The sequence below is a fragment of the Bubalus kerabau genome, chromosome 2 (genome assembly GCF_029407905.1).
Source record: "Bubalus kerabau isolate K-KA32 ecotype Philippines breed swamp buffalo chromosome 2, PCC_UOA_SB_1v2, whole genome shotgun sequence".
NCBI lineage: Eukaryota > Metazoa > Chordata > Mammalia > Artiodactyla > Bovidae > Bubalus > Bubalus kerabau.
In genome coordinates this window covers 173,793,515-173,813,810 of record NC_073625.1, presented here as the reverse complement: position 1 = coordinate 173,813,810, position 20,296 = coordinate 173,793,515, and the positions used below count along the sequence as shown (strand labels likewise).

Below are 20,296 nucleotides of genomic sequence, written 5' to 3'. Positions count from 1 at the left end.
CTGAGAGAAAAAAAAGCAAATGACTTTGTTCCCAGGTTGTCATGGAATATTTGTTGCCCAGGATGCACATAGATACAAGGAGAGGATTATCCTCTCATGTGAGGATAGATTTTCCCCATCTTTAAGATTTCTTCCTTCTCTACCTTCATTTACATCCCCACCTTCCCTCTTCAAACTAGTTGCCAATCTCTCTAGAAAGAAGAAATTCAGCCTTCTTGCTTAATGTCTTTGGTCAGTTCAGGATCTAGAAGACCCTGTTGTTCTGTTTGCTCTCCATCTGGGGAGTGGCAAACGGTGATGACTGCAAACCAGTGTGCAACTGAGGATGCAGGAATGCTCTTGGCCTTGTGGGCAAGCGAGATGCTTATTAGCGCCACGTTTCCAGTGCGCTGCACAGTGAGAGCAGGGGCAATCTCCTGCTAGAGCTGAGGTTGCGATATTGAAAATGATGGAGAGCCCTGCTGACAGTATTCCCACAGGAGAGTCTGAGCTGGATAAGGGTGAAGTGGGATGTTGTCTACCACAGTCTCCCTGGAAACACAAAGTCAGTCACCACTTTGTCTCAGTCTAAAGCCCCATGGTTCACATTCCCTGCTCCCTGCAGCCCTTTCCTTGAGGGTAACCTCAGTTTGGTCCCCAGGGCTCCTTGCCATCAAATGTGTGCTCCTTGCCCACATATTATACAGATGCTGATGGATGAAAGTGAGAAAGCTCATGTCTTGAGCAAACTCCGGGAGATGCTTAAGGACAGGGAAGCCTAACGTGCTGCCAACTATGGCATCGCAAAGAGTCAAAGATGACTGGGTGGCTGAACAATAGCAACAAAAGAACTGGAGCAGGCTTCTGGGAGCTCAAACTCATCATGCTCGTCCATTTATCTAACCCTTTGTTCTACTGCCTTAGGAGCGTTGAGAGAGATAATCCTCCTCTTATATTTCTATCCCGAGCAGGCTAGAGCTCATAGAGTTGATTAGAAAGCCCTGTTTTCAAACTCTCTGGTTGCCATCTAGAATTACTGCCAATGAGCAAGACAGTCAACTGGCCATATAACCTGAAAGCAGGAGGCTCAGAGTGCAGCTCTTGGCCTAACCAACCTAGGAAGCAAGCTAGGCTGGATTTTTTAGAATCCCAAACCTTCAGAGCTGGAAGGGATGTTAAATGGGGGTAAAAGCAGATGTCCACATAAAGAGGTAATTGTTAAAATGATGCACTTGAAACACTAAACTTGGTTGAGCAAAATTTCCCATTCAAAAGTTCGTTTTAAAAATGTGTTAGGGGGACTTCCCTGGTGGTCCAGTGGTTGGGACTTCGCCTTCTGATGCAGGGGGTGTAGGTTCAATCCCTGGCCAGGAGTTAAGATCCCATATGCCACACAGCCAAAAAACCAAAACATAAAATGGGAGCAATATTGTAAAAAATTCAATAAAGACTTTAACAATGGTCTGCATCAAAAAAAAAAAATCCTTTAAAAAATAAAAAATAAAATATTTTTGGGGAAGGAACTCATCATACAGACTTATATCTGTTTAGGACAGAAATACTATTTGTGAGTAGAAACCAGGTCCATCTTGATTGTTATACTGATTTTTCTTTGATAATTTAGACTAGGACCATCTAACAACCAGATAACAGATATACCCACAAATGCAAGCTTGTAGAAAAATTTTAATATAGGAAATGAGTAAACTCACTTATTAAGTGTGTGATCTTGGACCAATGACCATATCTCTCATAACCCTGGTTTCCTCATCTGTACCACAGAAAGACGGGACTTCATTAGGTGAAGTAGTTTGTTCAGATGGATACATAAGCTTTTCCACTGATCTCGCCTGATAAAACATTTCCAAATGATGACAAATCTCTGACCAAAATTGTTATCCTGGTTTCTACCCTTAACTTTCCAACACAGTCTAGTTAATTCCTCTTCTCTTATTCTTTTCCACTTGCTGGTCCAAACTGTCTGCAGTTGGTACCCACGGTTCCCAGAGCCTGGAGAGTTGAAACTGTTTCATCTAAACAGGGATGATCCTGGCTCCAGGGAGTGGAAGTCTTCTCTACCGCAAGTCTGCGCAGTAAGAAGATTCTCACATCAGGGCAGAGTGTGGATGAAGCAGCTTTTATCCTCTTTAGATTGGTGGAAAGACCCAGACTTTGGAATCAACTGGACTTGGTTTGAATCCTAACTCTGCTGTGTGTGACTGGTAATCTTAATTAGTTCCTCACCTAAAGGTGATGATAACTCATCTTGCAGGATTATTCCTGGTGGCTCGGATGGTAAAGCGTCTGTCTACAATGCGGGAGACCTGGGTTGGATCCCCAGGTTGGGAAGATCCCCTGGAGAAGGAAATGGCATTGGGTGAGAATTAAATAACATGTGCTGTGCTTAGTTGCTCAGTTATGTCTGACTCTTTGTGACCTCATGGACTGTAGCCCACCAGGCTCCTCTGTCCATGGGGATTCTCCAGGCAAGAATACTGGAGTGGGTTGCCATGCCCTCCTCAGGGGATCTTCCCAAGCCAGGGATTGAACCAAGGTCTCCCGCAACGTGGGCAGATTCTTTACCATCTGAGCCACCAGGGAAACCCATGAATACTGGAGTGGGTAGCCTATCCCTTTTCCAGGGGATCTTCCCGACCCAGGAATAGAACCAGGGTCTCCTGCATTGTAGGTGGATTCTTTACCAGCTGAGCTATCAGGGATAGCTAAAATATTGAGTACGTTGTACGTTTTCAATAAATGATAGCTACTATAGACTTAGTTAGAAAGCAGAAGTTCCCACCTACATCTTTAGGCAAAATGTAGATGTTTAAAGTAGCACTGGACTTTCCTAAGAATTTAGGCTAAAATATCATCCAAAGGCATTTTTAGTCATTGGTAAATTGTCACCATATTGCTTCCGTGAACATCCTACAAACAAATGTAAAAAGCAACCTCATAAAAATGTTTAAATTCTAAGAACTTAAGCAGAAATGTTACATCTGGTAAGCATTTTATTTTTAAAAATTGAGATTAGAATAGCTGAACCTGGTAACAAATTTACCCACAAATGCTGAATATCTATATTAGGTATAAACGGAAACCAGCTGTAGTTTTTAATGCAGTGAATGGAGCAAAGAAATGTGCAAACCAATCCAAATGTTTATAAACGAAGGATTCCTCTGGGACTCAGTGCCTTGACTTTATGTTTTGTTTTTTTTTAAACAGAGAGTCAAGCTTTGTTCATACTTGAATTATGTACTTTGCATAAGTCATGCAATTTGACTTGAACCCACAGGACTGAAAATAAAATGAACTCAGACTGTAGAAGGAGACTGTAAGCAAGTAAGGGCATTAATCAAAGTGAAAGAGGCACCCCTTACTGTTAGCTCTGTCCTTCTCCAGCCTGCTGCTGCCAGATTATTTTGGGTTCCTCGTGCTTGACTCATCAAAGTGGCAAAAACAGGTTAAAATTTTTATCATGGAAAAGGCATTTGTCTGATAAACGAACATTTGTGCCTATGCCCCGAGGAGGTTGACAAGCAGGCAATTTTTAAAAATCATAAGTGAGCACATGCCCTTGCCACTTGTAATCATGACAAAGCTTAAGCAATTTGGGCTTGAGCATGTTTTTTTTTGTTTTTTTGTTTTTTTAAGTGCAAAACAGGATTTACTGGTCGAGAACGACTGTCTAAACAAGCTCATCCATCTAGGTGCTCTCAACTACAGTTCAAATTTGTTTAATACAAGCAGGTTTGGTAAACGAGCCACATTTGTTCGTTGAATGTTTTGGAACTTCACAAAATAAAGCAGTACATGGCTTTAGACTCGTTTTGACAAAAGAGTAGACAGAGAACCCCACAGGGAGGTTTGGAAACCGCCTGCCCTGGCACCTGGCTTCCGAGCAGTAGTCAGGGACCTGCCCATCTTCACCACCCTGCCCCTACAAAGTGGATGTGACACTGTGCACTCCTCTTGTGGGACCTGGTGTGGATTACTGTCCTTGTCACTGTCATTTATTGTCTCAGGCAGAGGAGGCAGCGACTTCATTTTGTGTGTCCAGAGTAGATTCCATATTGTGTGTATTTAGCTTCCATGATAATTTGTGAGTATTTTAATGTGAATGTCTGAGTTATTGCTGAGGAATATCTGGACAGACACCAAGAGCATCACATGCCTAGGTTTTCGGTTCAACCTCCTCCAACCCCACTCCCAGGACTCTGCTTTATAGATGACCATACATTAAACTGGTACCTTGTAACTGAGCGCTATAGTCTAATTCTCAACTGCCATAGTAAAGAAGGAATTAGCCTAAGGACACTCCATTCTAATTTTCTGTCCCTGTCAGTGCTAACCAGAGCTCATAGAGCAATGCTGTGGGGGTGGGGAAGATGGCTCCACCATTGGTATTAGACCAGAAGCTACTATTTCCGTTAAAGCCACGTTTATTTCTGGAATAGTTGTGGGAGAGAAATGTGCTCCAAAGAGAAGAGGACTCAGTGTGGTTCAGGTATGACCGACCATCTGGCCAGCCCGACTCAGAGTACAGGTTAGAGGTAGGTTGGGCACTTTCCATACATTGAGCTAAAAATCGCTTGGGTGCTGTGGAAGGAGACAGAACGAGAGTTAGAAACAAAGGATCTGATAGTGAAACCTAGTACCTAGGTTAAGATGTTCAAATACATTTTCTCCTTTAAAAAAATTCTGGGGGACTGGAATGTTTTGCTGATCTGATTATTTGCAGTCAGTCCTTACAGAAAATAGAGGCAACCCCAGAAAAGATGGATTCATTTTTGCACATGTTGAAATTAATGAACGTTAGCATATTTAGTGATGTAATAGGCAATTAAAGACTTTTGGAGAAATACGAGGAAGAAAAACATAGTATTATATACTCAAAATCAGTCTCATAGCATTTTATGAAAATGTTGGCTTACATCCAGGATCTAAGGGTGGGGGTGGGTATGGTTTCTTTGTAGCTGAAGAAAGAGTAGAAAAGAATCCGGTCTATTTCCTTAAAAATAAAAGACTTCATGTTTTTTACAGCATGATAAATGAAATGCTTTTCTGATTTTTTACCTGCCGGCAGGATCTGGAGGAACATTTTCTAGCAGGCTATGCTGTTTTCCTCTCTTTGGGAACATGGTGACACTGGTTTTGTAGCAAAACAGTCTTTGCTTATTAGGCATTTCTTCAAAATCCTGAATAAGCAGCTCTTTCCACATTTTTTGTTCCACATGTTAAACATTTCACTGCAATTTGAGCTTCAATTGTGTGTGTGTGTTGATATGAAAGACTGAAAGGGAATGCCTAAGGATTCTTGAAGGTTTTTTCTTTAAAAATTTAATTCCTACAATTATGTATCAGAGCCTCTACGGAAGGTGATTCCGATTTATTACATACAGCCAAAGTAAAGCCCATCAATCTTGAGCAGCGGGGTTAGGGAGGGGATATTGAAGAAGACATGAAATTCGGTGTTTGAGTAGATGAGATTTAATTTTCGGAAAACATTTCACTCATAAAACGGATAGCACCCCAGTGTCAGCTCTGACCTCCATGATGTCAATGTCATCGTGGGAGCATAGCTAAGATAAGCCTCAAAGTAAAACAAAGAAACATCGACTGTCAGCTCAACACCATTTCTTCCCTTACAGTTTGCATGATACATACACACAAAGCCTCTTGGCATTCCTGTGAATGGCTTGTTACTCGACAATTTAGCTTTTGGAGGGGGGAGAAAGGAGAAAAATCATTTTACATTTCCCAGATTCTGAGCAAGTACAGTGTGCTGTTGCAAGACTTAACATTATTTAGGTCAGTGTCCTAAGGACAGCTTTTATCGTTCATGATGGTCAGCTAGACATCCAAAGGAACTCATCGTTAATTTATCTTTCTGTAACTGCTTTTATTCTGCTTCTAAGTTTAAGCAAATTCATTCACATTTTCATACCATTCTGATGAGGAGGTATCTGCTGTTCTGTACTGCAGATACATTTAGCTGAATACATTTACACGACTTGTGGTTAGAGGTTATAGCACGGATACAGACAGCTGATCATGCATTCTTCTACAAGTCTGCCGGCACCAGTTAGGATTCTGAAAAATAGTCTAGAAATGCTACGACTCTTTACTTTACAATAGCTTTAAAAGGTTTGTTTTTGTTGTTGTTGTTTGCTAGCAATTCTATGAAATCAACAGTCTATAAAATGCATCCCGAGCCAGATACATACTGTATTGAAAGCTTTCTTCAAGAAGAAGATATGACAGTGTTCGTTCCAGCTTATTTTCTTCCTTAGCAAAAAGGACCGTTTGATTCTCAGAAGCAGAAGGACCCAGTCATTGTGCAGCAGCTCTGCTGAACTGTATGAAATGCCTTCTACTGCCTGGTTGCAGAATTTGGAGTTTGCTAAACAGTGTTTAGTGATTGGGCTCATCTTGCATCACCAGTTGATGACATTTTTCTTTGTTCCCTCCTACTCAGTTGAACCAAGACTCTGAGGCTGATATGCAATGTCACTTACAACATTAATCAGATACCGCATTTAAGGTGAGCTGTCCCCTGCCTCCTCCTTCCCCAGAGCTCGTGTGCTGCATGCAGTGCGTATCTGGCTTCTGCGAGCCTAAGATGGCAGGCAGGATTAGCCGTGCTTGTGCTGTGTGTGCATGCTGTGTAGAGAATTCATTACACGTTGCCTAGTATTTCAGATGTGAGTATGTAAATGCTCGGGATGCCATATCATCTGGTAGCGAAGACTTGTTTTTGCCTCATTACAGCCTTAGCTATTTCAGCATCACCTTTCAGTTCCGATTCATTTGCTTCTGGATGTTTGCTTTTCATCACATTCAAAATAGATTTTTACCTTTTTTTTTTTTTTTTAACAAAGCCAAAAAAAAAAAAAACCCTAAAAACAAAAACAACAACTAAACTCTGCTACCAGATGGTGTCTCCCCTTTCTTCTTGCATTTGCTGTCTTTTAAATAATGTATGTTGTATTGTTAATTAATGTGAATATCAAATTAAACACTTGAAACTTACATGTTTATTATGCAGGTAGAAGGCAAGGTGGAATCTATTTTTAACTCTGATGCACTCCATGGTGTGCAAGCAACTTGGTTCTTGAATTCGTATTTTCAGTGCTGGTATCAGTGGTTTGATTTTCAGCAAATGTAACAGTGGCCTTTGCAGTGGTCAGCTCCGGGCTTTGAACTCTCAGAGGAGGAAGGGAAAAAAATTCAACACACTACCTCCTTGGTTGCAGCCTCAGAAAAACCTTGGATGAGAAACTTGTTTTTTCAAACCTGTTTTCCTGTTGATAAATTCAGTTCTCGTGATCACAGTACATTCAAGCTGTTCTGCGTATGGTTTTGTGTGTGTGTGAGAATTGCATCTAAAACTTGAGAGCAAGAAGACGGAGAAATCAGTGGGTCTCCATCGCTTTACATAAAAATGGCTGAGTGTCTTGTCATGCTAGCACTGCATTAAGTGATACAATACAGGTAGGTTGAAATTTGCATGTTTTATAGATTTTTTTTGAGCCATGTAGCAAGAATATTAGATTAAAATATGACTTTTAAAACAAAAATTAAATAAGACAGTTGTAATTGTGAGGTGGGGGTATTCACTTGGATGGCCTTTCCTATTCAGATTCTATATAAATATATAACTTTTATAAACTTCTAAGATGATTCTGCTATAAAAGTGAGATGATTCCTTTTAAAAAATCATATATATGATAGGTGTGGCGCCATCAGACAACAAAAGAATTTTTTGAAAAGTCTGTGGATTCAGCTCCATGTTAGCTTGAAACTAAAAATAAATGGGTTTCTGGAGATAATTTCGAACAGCGCAAACAAGCTTAATAAGAAACATTTAGAATATTTAAGTTTTAAGAAGCGGTCTTTAAACGTGTTATATGAAAGATGAAGATAAAAACTTAGATGCTTCCAAAATCAATTTTAAATGATACACAAGAATAAGTTCATTATTTATATATCTGTTATTTGGGGAGACAAGGAATTATAATTTTTAAAGGGGGAAATATTAAATATAGATGACTCTGTTAGAAGAAAGAGAGCTTCACTGAATAAAAGAGTCCCTAGAATGGTTCATTGCAGACCATACAGCTGTGGTTCTGTAAGTACCAAATTCTGGCACTTTTCAAAATTATTTCATGGGTTCTTTCCTTTGAGCTTAACTTCTCAAATATATTTTGGTTTCAAATTAACACTGGGCCAGAACTTGTTTCCTTAGTAACCACATCTTATTTAAAAATGCAGTAACAGATATGCAAAAGATTGTCTTAAGAAAAACCAAATGTTTCATGAAAATTTTGCAGTTCTTTTCCTCTCTTGGAGAGTCTGAACTGGTTTTAGACGTTTTAAAATGCGGTCTTCATGCCTTAAAAATTAAGCCATAATTCTGTACATAGAGAGAAACCTTGCATAGTAAGAGCTTTTTCTTTCCTCCTTTGTGCTCAGTACTTTCAAAATTAAGGTTTTTTCTTTGTAACGTGCTCCAGAATGCTGGTCAAGGCTTGTGTGCAAAGGTGTAGTTTCATTATCATGAGTTCACCAGCGCCACTGAAACAAAAGGTATCTCAGAAATTCTCAGAATCAGAAAATGCTTATGCTCTTGTTCTGCCTGATCCCTCCATAGGTAACCTCTGAGCTATCGGTAGAGACAGACCCAAACCTGAGCCCACCCCCACAATAAGTGCATACTGAGTCTCTGTGAGAAATGTCTTTGTAGGTGTGTTAGGAGGAAGATGCTGCTAAACCCAAAACCTCCCTGAGGTTTGCTCCAACGTGTAGAACGTTGAGATGCACAACCATCTGTGTAAATAGTTGCTTTATCCTAGCAGTTTGTCTAATATCCCAAAGCACTGTCTGTAAAATCAAACCTCTAGTGGACTAAAGATTTGTTGTTGTTGTGTTGTTGTTGTTTTGAGGCCAACTTAAATATCTTGCTTGGAGCTTTTCTCTGGTTCAATTGTATTAGAACACGATTCAGCTCACAGTGATTTTGTTCTGTGGGCTTGCCATGAAATATTCTTCCTGTAACATCTTTTTTCCCCCTCCTTTTCTTTTCTTTTTTTTTTTTTTTTTTTTTTGCTGTTTGGGAGCCATTTTCCTGCTTGCCTGTGACTTAAAATGACTAAGTACATTTTGCATATAGCATCAATCAGAAGATCGTAAACTGAAGGGAAATGTCAGAGCCCTGATTCCATATTGCCTATTTATTTTAGCATCAGCAGCATTAACAGTTGCAGTAGGACTAGGCTAATCGTCATTTGCTCTTGAGAAAATAATGAGCCTGGCATTTGTAATTAAAACACTATTGCTGTTCAGAAAGATTACAACTCAATGTCTTCTATTTTGATAGGCTGGTACAAATTAATCATTTTGAAACCATTTGAATCTTAATCACAAGATTAGATGGATTCAATGGAATTGTTTTACCCTCCAACTGAATGCCAGAGAGATTCAACAGTGTATTACTTCTCTGTAAAATGTCGATCCTTTTGTTTTTAACTCAAGCATGGTTGCGTCATCTTGTAGATTTTCATACCTCATGATTTTTTTTTCTGGCAATTTTCATTCTTTGCTCTTGGTCTCTCCTAAAAGAATTTGAAACACAAGTCAAGGACCTTGAAAGCCAAATAAGACTGGTGGGAAGTATATTGTATCATTGTCATTGTAATAAATAGAACAGTGAGTGGAAGAATAATTATTATTTATTCCTTTGTGTGTTTTGCCTTAATGCTTTGCCTTCATATTTCACAGAAATGTTTACCAAACACAAAGCTTTTCTAAACTTAACCATTTACAATTATCATTGGATTTTCTAAATTAGCCAAAAACACTTCCTGCCAATTGTAGAGAATCATACTTATTCCTGCTCATTGTTGAAAAGGCAGTGCTTCACCCATTTACACTTTTTGGCTAAGGTGCTTACGCCGGGCAGGCCAAGGCAGGTGCGACAGAAAGAATGTGCGAACAACTGCTTGGCTCCCACCAAAACGAAACAGATGAACCTGTGGGTTTCTACCTGAATGATTTGGAGTCTACAATTCTCAAATCTTATAATAATAATAAGATTTGATAATTATTATCATCAAATAATATATCATTATTATCTAATATTATTATTATTATTATTATTGTTACTATTTTAGAGAACAGGATTTTTTTCCCAAGCCTTAACTCGGTGAGAATACCAAGATTGCATCTCTTGCTGCTACAGTGATGTTGATCTAGGTCAATGATTTCCATGGATTCCCCCCATAGAGGGTCTGAGTACCCAGACCACATCTTAGGGCTGGTTGATATGGGGAGATGAATCTTGAAAATGGTCTAGCACTTTTCTTTTTGATACATGATGCCTTTGAGTTCCTGGTACCATATGGTTCATTCTAGCAGCTCCCTTCCATGGGAAATGCTATCCTTCACAGCTTTTTTGGTAATTAAACATTCAACACACATATTGAGTACCTACTACCTACCAGTCATATTCCGGAGGCTAGAAATAGAGTAACGAACAAGAGAGATCTGGGCCTGCCTCTCATAGACCCACCCCTAGTGTGGTGGAGGGGTGGGGGGCCAGGGGCACAAAAATAAATATGTAAACAAATAATTATAGAAGACAAGTGCAAGTAAGAAAGAGAAGATAAAGTTTTAAAAAGCGAGGGTATCTTTTTGGGAGGAGAAGAGCCACTTGAGAAGGGTTGGCCAGGCAAAGCATTGTAGGAGATGGTATTTAGGTGAAAACCTCGATGGTGAGATGGATCCAGACAGGTGAAGATCTGATGGAGAGCATTACCAGGCGGAGAGTTGTTCATGCTCAGACCGCAAACTTTCCTTTCTAATGAGTTACTGCCATTGTATCAGAGTCATGTCTGAGACTTCGTGGGTTGAGCCTGGCTTAGGTAAGCTGCCCCTGCAGTGAGACAGTGGCCCAGACTCCCAAATTCCCAGAACTTGGTGCCATCAGAGGTATTGCCTTTGGCCCAGCCTCACCACAGCCCTGCTCCAAAGATGCAGTGAAGCTCTGAACATTGCAGTCCTAGGTGGTGGTGAAATTCAGGCACAGGTTCAGTTTAACCCAAGAAATCCGCAAAAGAAAGGAATCCTGGAGCGAGGAAATTTCTGGGAAGCCTCTTGCTTTGTTTTTCTTAAGAACTCCAGAACTTTGACTCATGGCAAAACATTGAGAGAGCCACTTCCTTTATTTTTTTTTTTTTTTCAAAGGCAAGAAGTGGAAGGGTCTGTCCCATCTTGCCAGTAAATTGCCTTTGTCCTCTAACGCCTCAAATGCTTCAGTTTCTGCAGAACTCTTTGCTTGTTTGTTGGTGGCTTTCTAAAGACTTTGCTGCTTGGACTGATCTTTCTCTATTTGAACAAATAATGCTAAGGAAATTCTTCAGAACCAGAAATCTTTTGTGCCTTTTAGGTTCATCTGCTAAAGAAGCTCCAAGAACAAAGGGATAGGTTTGCTCTGCAAGTTAGAAACAAGGCCCTTCAAAGTCTTCTGAATGTTTCAAAAGCCCTTTCTATAATTGATTCACAATTTATCGGGCTTTGCTTATCAGAAGTTAGAAGTGGCCTGACTCAGTCCACTTTGTTTGGATTTGACCAGCCATGAAACATTCCACTGCACTGAAGAATGTTCTAGCCCTTTGGAGTAAACTATTGTTCATCAGTGGGGGTAGGGGTGAGTGGGAGGGGGCTTCACCAAGTCAGTTCACTTCTTCAAGTATTTGTTGAGCATCTCCTATGTGACAGAGACCACTGCCCCCCAAACAGAATAGAAATGTGACATAAAACTCCCTATGAAGCTCATGTCCAGGTTTGTGTACAAAGCTAGGGCATTGTATGGACAGGTACAATTGTACGCCCTCTCTGTTTCAAAAAGAAATGAATGGCATGCTATTCTCTTAGTGGCCTTTTATACTGTTTCCTGGAGGTCAGCCTTCACTTTGGGGGCATTGCAACCGATGGCAAGGATGGTTCTTCCCCGGGACTCTGTGTCTTATCCTCGGTCACCTTCCCAAAATGTCTTGGCTCCTAATAAGCCACCGTATGTCTGGCTGCCCTGCTCCAAGCTGGTCTGCCTGCCTTGCCAGGTGACCTCCATAAGGGCTGCCACTCTTTCGCATTCATGAGCAGATGTTAAGTTGAGAAGCCCTTGAATGCAAAAAAATTGAATTTGTGATTCAGGCAAGATGTTTCTGCTTTTTTTACCTTCCCTGATAGGTCGTGGGGGGTCTCCTTGAAGCCCTGTTCTACTTCTGTGGGAAGCAGGTAAATCAAAGACCAGTTGCCAAAGCCCTTATCTTTGTTAGGTGAGCCCAGCATGACACTGCCATGGCCCAAACATCTCATTGACCAGAAAATAGCTCTTTTGATCTTGTGATTCGTTTTGCATCTTTTCCTTTAATGGTTTTCTTGCTTCTGCAGCTGTTCTAGTTCAGGGTTCGAGACTAGCATTTGTGTCTACAGTCACTATATTTGGCCTATGGAGGAAGTTTGTTTTCTGGTTCAATTTTGTTTTTCAAATGCCAGTATAAATATTTTTTTTCTGTGTTCATAAAAAGCTGTGAAGTTTTCATGATTTTCTTTATATGATTAAATAAACCTCTTCCTTACCCTGTGGTCATTGCTGCCAAATAGATATTTTGAAATTCCTTTTTTTTTTTTTTTTTGCCTGCTGAAATCTTCTACCCTGTCTGAGGCCTTGCTCTAATTAAGGCCTCACAGTCCTGCCCATCTTCCCCAGCGCCGAGCATGACGTGGTGTCCCTGCCCCGAGGGCCTTACAAGCCAGTGAGACGAGAAAACAAAAGCCACCAGCTGAGAATGTGGTTAAATCCCAGAAGGGCAGTGCCCTTGTAATTTTTTTTCCCCTTTTCTCTTGTTTCTTGAGCTGTGGAAGGGAAGTAGCGGACCTGTAGTAGGGAAACAGAGGGGTTACACTGAAAGATTAGAAAATGCAAGGTATCGGGGAAACGATGTGAAAGCGAGTGGGATGGTCATCTGCGGGGCAAAGTGGAGAGATGGAAGGACTGCAGACCGAGAGGGCAGCAAGGAGGTGGGGAGGGGGGTGCGGGAAATCAGGAAGAAGGAATAAAGCGGGCAGTCAGGAGGCAGGCTGCTGTGCCGCACCCTGAAGCTGGGGTTGCTGGGCACAGGAGAAAGAGTAGGAGGGGTTGCAAGAAGTAAAAAGAGGCTGGGAGAGCCCCTGAGGTGCAGGCTGTGTATAGGCTGGGTGCTCCCATGTTCTGTCTGGCTTCAGTCATGATGTTGGCCTTGGGGCTCCACTGTCCCACCGTGTCTGTGACAAAGAGCCTACAGATTGGCCTCACTAAGGGTGATTTATCCCAGGATCTAGAAAGTCTCTGTCCCAAGGCTCCTATTTTCATGCTGGGACCACCCCTAGCCCTGCCACTGTCCCTTGACTGGATCTGGACTAAATTTTAAATGGGCAGATTTTTACATGTGTTGTCACCAATTCTTTTCGTTTTCCACAAAGCTCAGCCTGGAGATAGACCCAAAATATGCGTTTTAGGTGGCTTCCCTGGTGGCTCAGATGGTAAAGAATCTGCCTGAAATGTGGGAGACTCAACTTTGAACCTTTGGGTCAGGAAGATCCCCTGGAGAAGGGAAAGGCTGCCCACTCCAGGATTCTTGCCTGGAGAATTCCATGGCCTTAGATGCATGGAAAATTTTAGAAACTCTTTTGCCCAAAGTCATGTTGCCCTCAGCAGGCATGCAGCTCAGCTTCTGAAGCTCACAAATCCTCTTTCCTTGCTCTTCACCCACCTATCCACGCCCTGCTCTGAGTGCCCATTAAGCCACCCGCAGTGGAGATTCTGATTGTTTGAGTTCCGTGGTCTCCAGAAGCACTGCCCATGGCTGGCGCATCAGCACATAGTGCTGCCATCGTCCTGTACTTCTTGCTCAGCTCTTATGGGAACATGAACCCCAGACTTCAGTTGCTGTGGGAATGGTAGGTTCACTTTATTCGGTCGTATTGAGAGAACTGTGGCCCAGAGAAGGTGTGACTTCTCTAGGTCACTCAGAGAGTTAAGTGGCCTCGCTTAACTCCTAGTCCAGTACTCTTTCTGCTAAATCAAGACACTTTTAGGTCACATGGGAAGCCCGCTTCTAAACCAGAGATTGGCAGACTTTTTCTGTAAAGGGCCAGATAGTAAGTATTTTAGCTCTGTGAGTGGAGGCAAAACCGAGGATGTTATCTGCATATTTATATAACAACAAAGAAAACAATTTTTCACAAACTATTGATGAAATTTAAAATATACTAATATATAATATGAATTATATATAATGTATGTACTGTCATAGATACAGAAATGAACAGCTATGGCTGTGTCCCAATAAAATTTCACTTATGGGCAATGAAATTTGATTTTCATGTAACTTTTCATGTCATGAAATATTGTTTTTCTTTTGTTGTTTTTTTTTTCAATCATTTAAAGATGTTGAAACCATCTTTAGCTTGTAGGTTATACAAAAACAGTTGGCAGGTGAAATTGGCCTGTAGGATGCAGTTCTGTGGACTCATTTCCTAAGTCAAAAGCTGCAAACTGGGGGCCCACTGGTCAGTCCAACCTACATATGTGCTTTGTTTGACTTCTAACAATAGTTTTAATTGAATCCATTGCCAACTTTGTTTTCTGTTTTTTGAACTATATTACTCTTTTTCCTTCTAATTATAAAAGTAATATATACTTACTTTGAAATAATTTGGAATGTTACCAGCTTGACATGCATTCTTTTAGCCCTTTATCTATGCCCATTGATTTTTTTAATAGTTGAGATAATATTTTTATAGGCAATTTCATATCTTTTTATTTACTTACTATACCGTAAGCATGGCATATCACTTTAAAGTCTTTCATTAACAATCTTTTAAAACTTTATTATGAAAATCTTAAACATGTGTACAATATGGAAAAACTACTTCAATGAAATCCTGTATAGTCATGGCTCAGTTTCAACAATTCTCAATAACTAGCCAATCTTGTTTCATGTAAATCCTCATCTGTATTATTTTAAAGCAAATTCCAGATCACATCGCTTTATCTCTAAATACTTTAGTTCAGTTCAGTTCAGTTCATTCGCTCAGTCGTGTCCGACTCTTTGCAACCCCATGAATTGCAGCATGCCAGGCCTCCCTGTCCATCACCAACTCCCAGAGTTTACTCAAACTCATGTCCATCAAGTCGGTGATGCCATCCAGCCATCTCATCCTCTGTTGTCCCCTTCTCCTCCTGCCCTCTACTTTCTCAGCATCAGGGTCTTTTCCAGTGAGTCAACTCTTCTCATGATGTGGCCAAAGTATTGGAGTTTCAGCTTCAGCATCAGTCCTTCCAATGAACACCCAGGACTGATCTCCTTTAGGATGGACTGGTTGGACCTTCTTGCAGTCCAAGGGACCCTCAAGAGTCTTCTCCAACACCACAATTCAAAAGCATCAATTCTTCGGCGCTCAGCTTTCTTCACAGTCCAACTCTCACATCCATACATGACCACTGGAAAAACCATAGCCTTGACTAGACGGACCTTTGTTGGCAAAGTAATGTCTCTGCTTTTTAATATGCTGTCTAGGTTGGTCATAACTTTCCTTCCAAGGAGTAAGCGTCTTTTAATTTCATGGCTGCAGTCACCATCTACAGTGATTTTGGAGCCCAGAAAAATAAAGTCTCACACTGTTTCCACTGTTTCCCCATCTATCAGTATGAGTCTCTAAAAGATAAAGATACTAAGAGAGAAGACTTTTTTAAAGGAAATAAATGCTAAAGTATTTAGGTATAGAATAATAATAATATTATTATTATTTGCAATAATATTATTTGCAACTTACAATATTATTATGACAATTATTACAATAATTATTACAATAAATTATTTATTATATATTTATAATATATAACATATTTTATTATATATTTATAAATAATTATTACAATAAATAATAATATTTGCAACTTACAAATGAATCAAGAAAAAAATAGATAAACAGGTAGATATAGGTGTGATATACATAGGGTTTTTTGGTACTGCTCTAATAAGTCTTCCATGACTTTGAAACAGGTCTAAATAAAAAGTTTTTAAAATGTGGAATACTAAAAAAATACATGAAAAATGTCAACTAGTAAAAAAGAAAAATAACCACAGTATCATTATCATATCAACAAATAACAATAATTCTTTGCTAATATCACAGTCAGCATTCAAATCTGTCCAGTTAGGTCATTAAAAAAAAAAGTGCTCAAAGCACAATTCTAAATAAGGTTCATACTGCAATTAATATTTCCTTAAATTTTATTTAACCAATAGATTTCCTTCCCTCTCTTCCTGTCATCCTTGCTATCATCATAAAAATTTTGTTGAAGAAACAATTTGTCTGACTCATAGTTTCCCACAGTCAGAAATTTGAGATTGCATTCCTTCATGCTGTTTTACATGTTCCTCCGTCTCAGAGGTTTTCTGTAAATTAGAGTTACAGCTAAAGGCTTGATCAGATACAAATTCATTTTCTTTTTTTAATGTGGTCAACATTTTATATATTTTATATAAAAATCCTGCTTTGGGCTCCATTGGAAAACTCTGCAGATCTGGCATTCTCATCTGACAACAATGAGTCTGGGGCTGGGGAGTGACACCCCCACTCCCCACTTAGGTGGGACATGAATGACCCTCTAGGCCCCAGTTCCTACTTCTTCCTGCCTGGCTCCCAGGGGTGGGGAGCTGCCACCCCTGTCCACACCCTACCTCTGCAAGGACTTTGGTAGACTTCTCAACATGACATCACAAGAGGCCTTTCAGAAATGTGGCGGGGATTATAGATTTGGACAGGGACTTTCTTAAAATGCCTGAAGGGAAAGAGAGAAGCAGCTATAGAAGAGGAAGCCAAGTGATAGAACCTGGTGAGTGCCCAGGATGAGGGGAAGAGAGAAATAAAACAATAAATTAACAGAGTACAGGAAGAATGGGAGGCGGAATGACTTAACGGATTCCTAACCCATGGTGGAAAACAAAGGAAGCAAGTGGGTTTATGAGACATGCTTTAGACTTTTTATATGTGATGAGAATATGGAAACATTAAAAAAGAGAAAGAAGGGGGGCAGTAAATTGGCCAAGAATCTTAAATCAGAAAGCTCAAACAGGCAGTTGTAGCATAACAGAAATCATGTGGGGATTAAACAAAATGAGGTAGAAAACAAGGAAAACTTCCTACAAAAGGCCACTAGAAAAGGATCAGGAGCCATGCTGGGGAGATGGTGAAGAACTACTAATAGTAGAAATTTAAGACTTAAAAGTCTTAGGATATTTTTTTCTTATTTGCTAATACACTGAAATGAAAAGTATTATAAAGATATAAAAATATATCATACTTAGTTGCTTTGAAAGGAATAAATCTTTATAGAAAAGAATGAATATTATAACAAATTGGGACATTCTTGGAAATTTCCAGATAGTTCCCCATACTCAGAAGAATGATTAAGAGAGAGAATATGTAACTGGTTATGAGGAAGGGTGGAAAATTTTGAAGGACAGGATGATTATGTAAGTTTTAGGCTGCAGTGTTTAAAACTGTTGCTGTGATATTTTAGTTATTAATAACAATTTGGGGGAAATCTACTCACTTCTGGAGAAACATTTGGCCCTAATGAGAAAGAAATGCCACTGTTTGTGAATTTGCAAGTGGATGTAAGGAGCCATTCACTTGCTAAGCCTCTTAGGAAAGCCAGAGCTGATTTCAACCTTAACAAGCTGTTGACAAGGTACCACAGGGAACATGTTAGCAGCACAGAAAGTGGAGTGTACAGTCAGACCTGTATTTAAATCCCTTTATGTCACTCAGCATGTGACCCTGGGAGCTTACCCATGGAAATTTTCTAGGGCATAAAAGTTGCTTTACACCTGGGAACTATGATTCTTACTGCTTGGATGGTAGAAACTTAGAACTCTGAATACTTGACTTCCAGCACCAACAAGCATAATGCAGATGCTTCACACGTATTATCCCATTTAACTATCAAAAAGCCCTATGAGGTAAGTGTAATATTAAAATCAGCCCCATTTTACAGATGAGCAAGCTGAGGCTCAGGGAGGTTAAGTAGCTTACCTAAAGTCAGTGAGTAGCCTCGTAAATGACAAAGCTAGGCTTTAAACCCAAGCAGGCAGAATCCAAAGGCCAAACTGCCTAGCTGTGCCACCCTCCCACCTCCAGTCGCAGCAGGGCAGCATGGAGAGCAATACCTCATGCTTGCACTTCCCAACCTGAGGTTCCTAATCCCCATGCCTAGTTTTCCCAAATGGAGAAGGAAATGGCAACCCACTCCAGTGTTCTTGCCTGGAGAATCCCAGGGATGGGGGAGCCTGGTGGGCTGCCGTCTCTGGGGTCGCACAGAGTCGGACACGACTGAAGCGACTTAGCAGCAGCAGCAGCAGTTTTACCAAAGGCTCAGTGGAAACACATAAAGTTGCAGTCAGACCAGAGATTTCTTTAGTTTGGAATCCATGATTAACAATGGGTTCGCTCAGGTTTCGGTTGAAGCTCTGATGGGCAATGGCATACACAAAAACATGCCAGGGTTGTTGTTTTTTTAGTGGGAAGATGAATCATTAGTTAATAAATGCAATTTAGTGGAATAGCTCTTTTTGAACGTGACCCACAGAGAAAGAATAAAGGACGCTTGGCTTTGAGGAAGTTAGGAATTGCTAGTGTACATGTGTGTGCATGTTGCCCAACCTATCGGCCTTCAAAACCCTGTCTTTATTTTTAAATTACATGATGCTTTAATTTGACTTTAAGTCAGTACATTTCTCCTTGATTATTAAAATGTTTTACCAACTTTGTATATAATATTGGATTCTACTTTATTCCTCAGAATCATCACAATCTTTTTTTCCTTTTACATTGGGACTTTTTAAAAATTTTATTGGAGTATAGTTGACTTACAATGTTGTGTTAGTTTCAGGGGTACAGCAAAGCAATTTAGTTATACATATACATATATTCATTCTTTTTCCAATTCTTTTCTCTTATAGTTATCACAGAATATTGAGTAGAGTCTCTGCTATACAGGAGGTCCCTTGTTGCTTATCTGTCTTACAGTAATGTGTGTATATTCATCCCAAGCTCCTGATTTATCCCTGCCGCCCCCACCCCCACGTTTGCCCTTTGGTAACCATAGGTTTGTTTTCTGTAAGAATGTTCACAATCTTAAAACGTGATCAGGAACTAGGATGCAGAGTGCTGTATTCCAAACTAAAAACAGGATGTTAAGTCATGCAAAGAACAGACTTATCTTTTTAAACTGTAACCTGGGAGTGCATCTTTTCAAAAGAAAATTTTAAAAATAAGACTCATACCACCAAAATGCAGAGAAGGTGGATGGTTTTGTAGAAAACAAGAAAACAAAACCTCTACAATATAGCTAACTAGGCTGTTAGCTCCTCCATAAGGCGAGTTTGTGGCAGGCCTCAGTAAATACTTTTTCAATGAGCAGTCCCCTGGATCTTTGGAGAAAAGGTCTAGCATAGCAGGCAGTCAGCGCGATTTCAGGAGGAGGCCTGGGTCTTTTTTGCGCGAACTAGTTTTCACAGCACGTTGGGAAAATCTGTCTAGATATCTCCTGTCAGCCATGGGAAAGCGCAGGTGACACTCGATTCCTGAGAATTTAAATGAAAACTGCAGTTGACTTACTCTGAAACCTGCCTCTCTTAAACGGGCAGGGGTTGGATGCTGTCTGGGATCTGGATGCGGAACCTGGAGACCCGTCTGCAAACCCAGGGCTGGTTCTGGTACGGTCTAGGTTTTGTGGCCGTAGACCCCTAAATGGTTGCCCTTGGGGCGGGTTCTGGGATCTCCTGAGAGGAGAGCGGCTGAGGCCGCAGCCCCCTTGGTGGCATCTGGGGCCCTCGTGGGTCCCCCCACCTTTCCCGTCGCGTCCAGGTTGGGTTTGGGGTTTTGCGGGGCCGAGGTGTGTTCCCCGCCCCCCACGTCCCGGCCCTGCCCCGTCCTCCCGAGGCCTGGGCCTGGGCTCGCTCGTTGGTGCCCCGGAGCCCGGCCCGCGGCTGAGGCCGAGGAGCCTTCTTCCCGGCCGGGTGGCGTCCCCAACCCCGCGCCGGGGGCGGGCCGGGCCGGCCGAGCCGAGCCGCCGGCGTCCATTTTCTGGGCGGTGCTGCGAGACGCCGCGGCCTGACTCGCGGGTCCGGAAGCGCCATGGACCCCCGGGGAACGCGCTCGCGGGGCAGCGGCCGAGCCCTGTAAGTGCCAGCGCAGGGGCCGT

At 41.1% G+C, this 20,296-nt stretch overlaps 1 protein-coding gene across 9 annotated transcripts in view; it reads left to right on the top strand.

The window, feature by feature from the left end:
- The window catches only part of ZBTB38 (zinc finger and BTB domain containing 38), a 141,119-nt gene that overhangs the window by 75,226 nt on the left and 45,597 nt on the right, over positions 1-20,296 (top strand). For 2 of the 9 annotated variants that reach the window (XM_055569508.1, XM_055569515.1), the window contains one exon: positions 6,458-6,523. The exons of 2 other annotated variants lie outside the window; for them this stretch is intronic. The gene's annotated coding sequence lies outside the window, so the exon portion shown is untranslated. Of the gene's footprint in view, positions 1-6,457; positions 6,524-19,415; positions 19,809-19,863; positions 20,274-20,296 lie in introns of those variants that run through there. 5 more of the 9 variants (XM_055569518.1, XM_055569506.1, XM_055569510.1 and 2 more) reach the window with 4 other exon arrangements.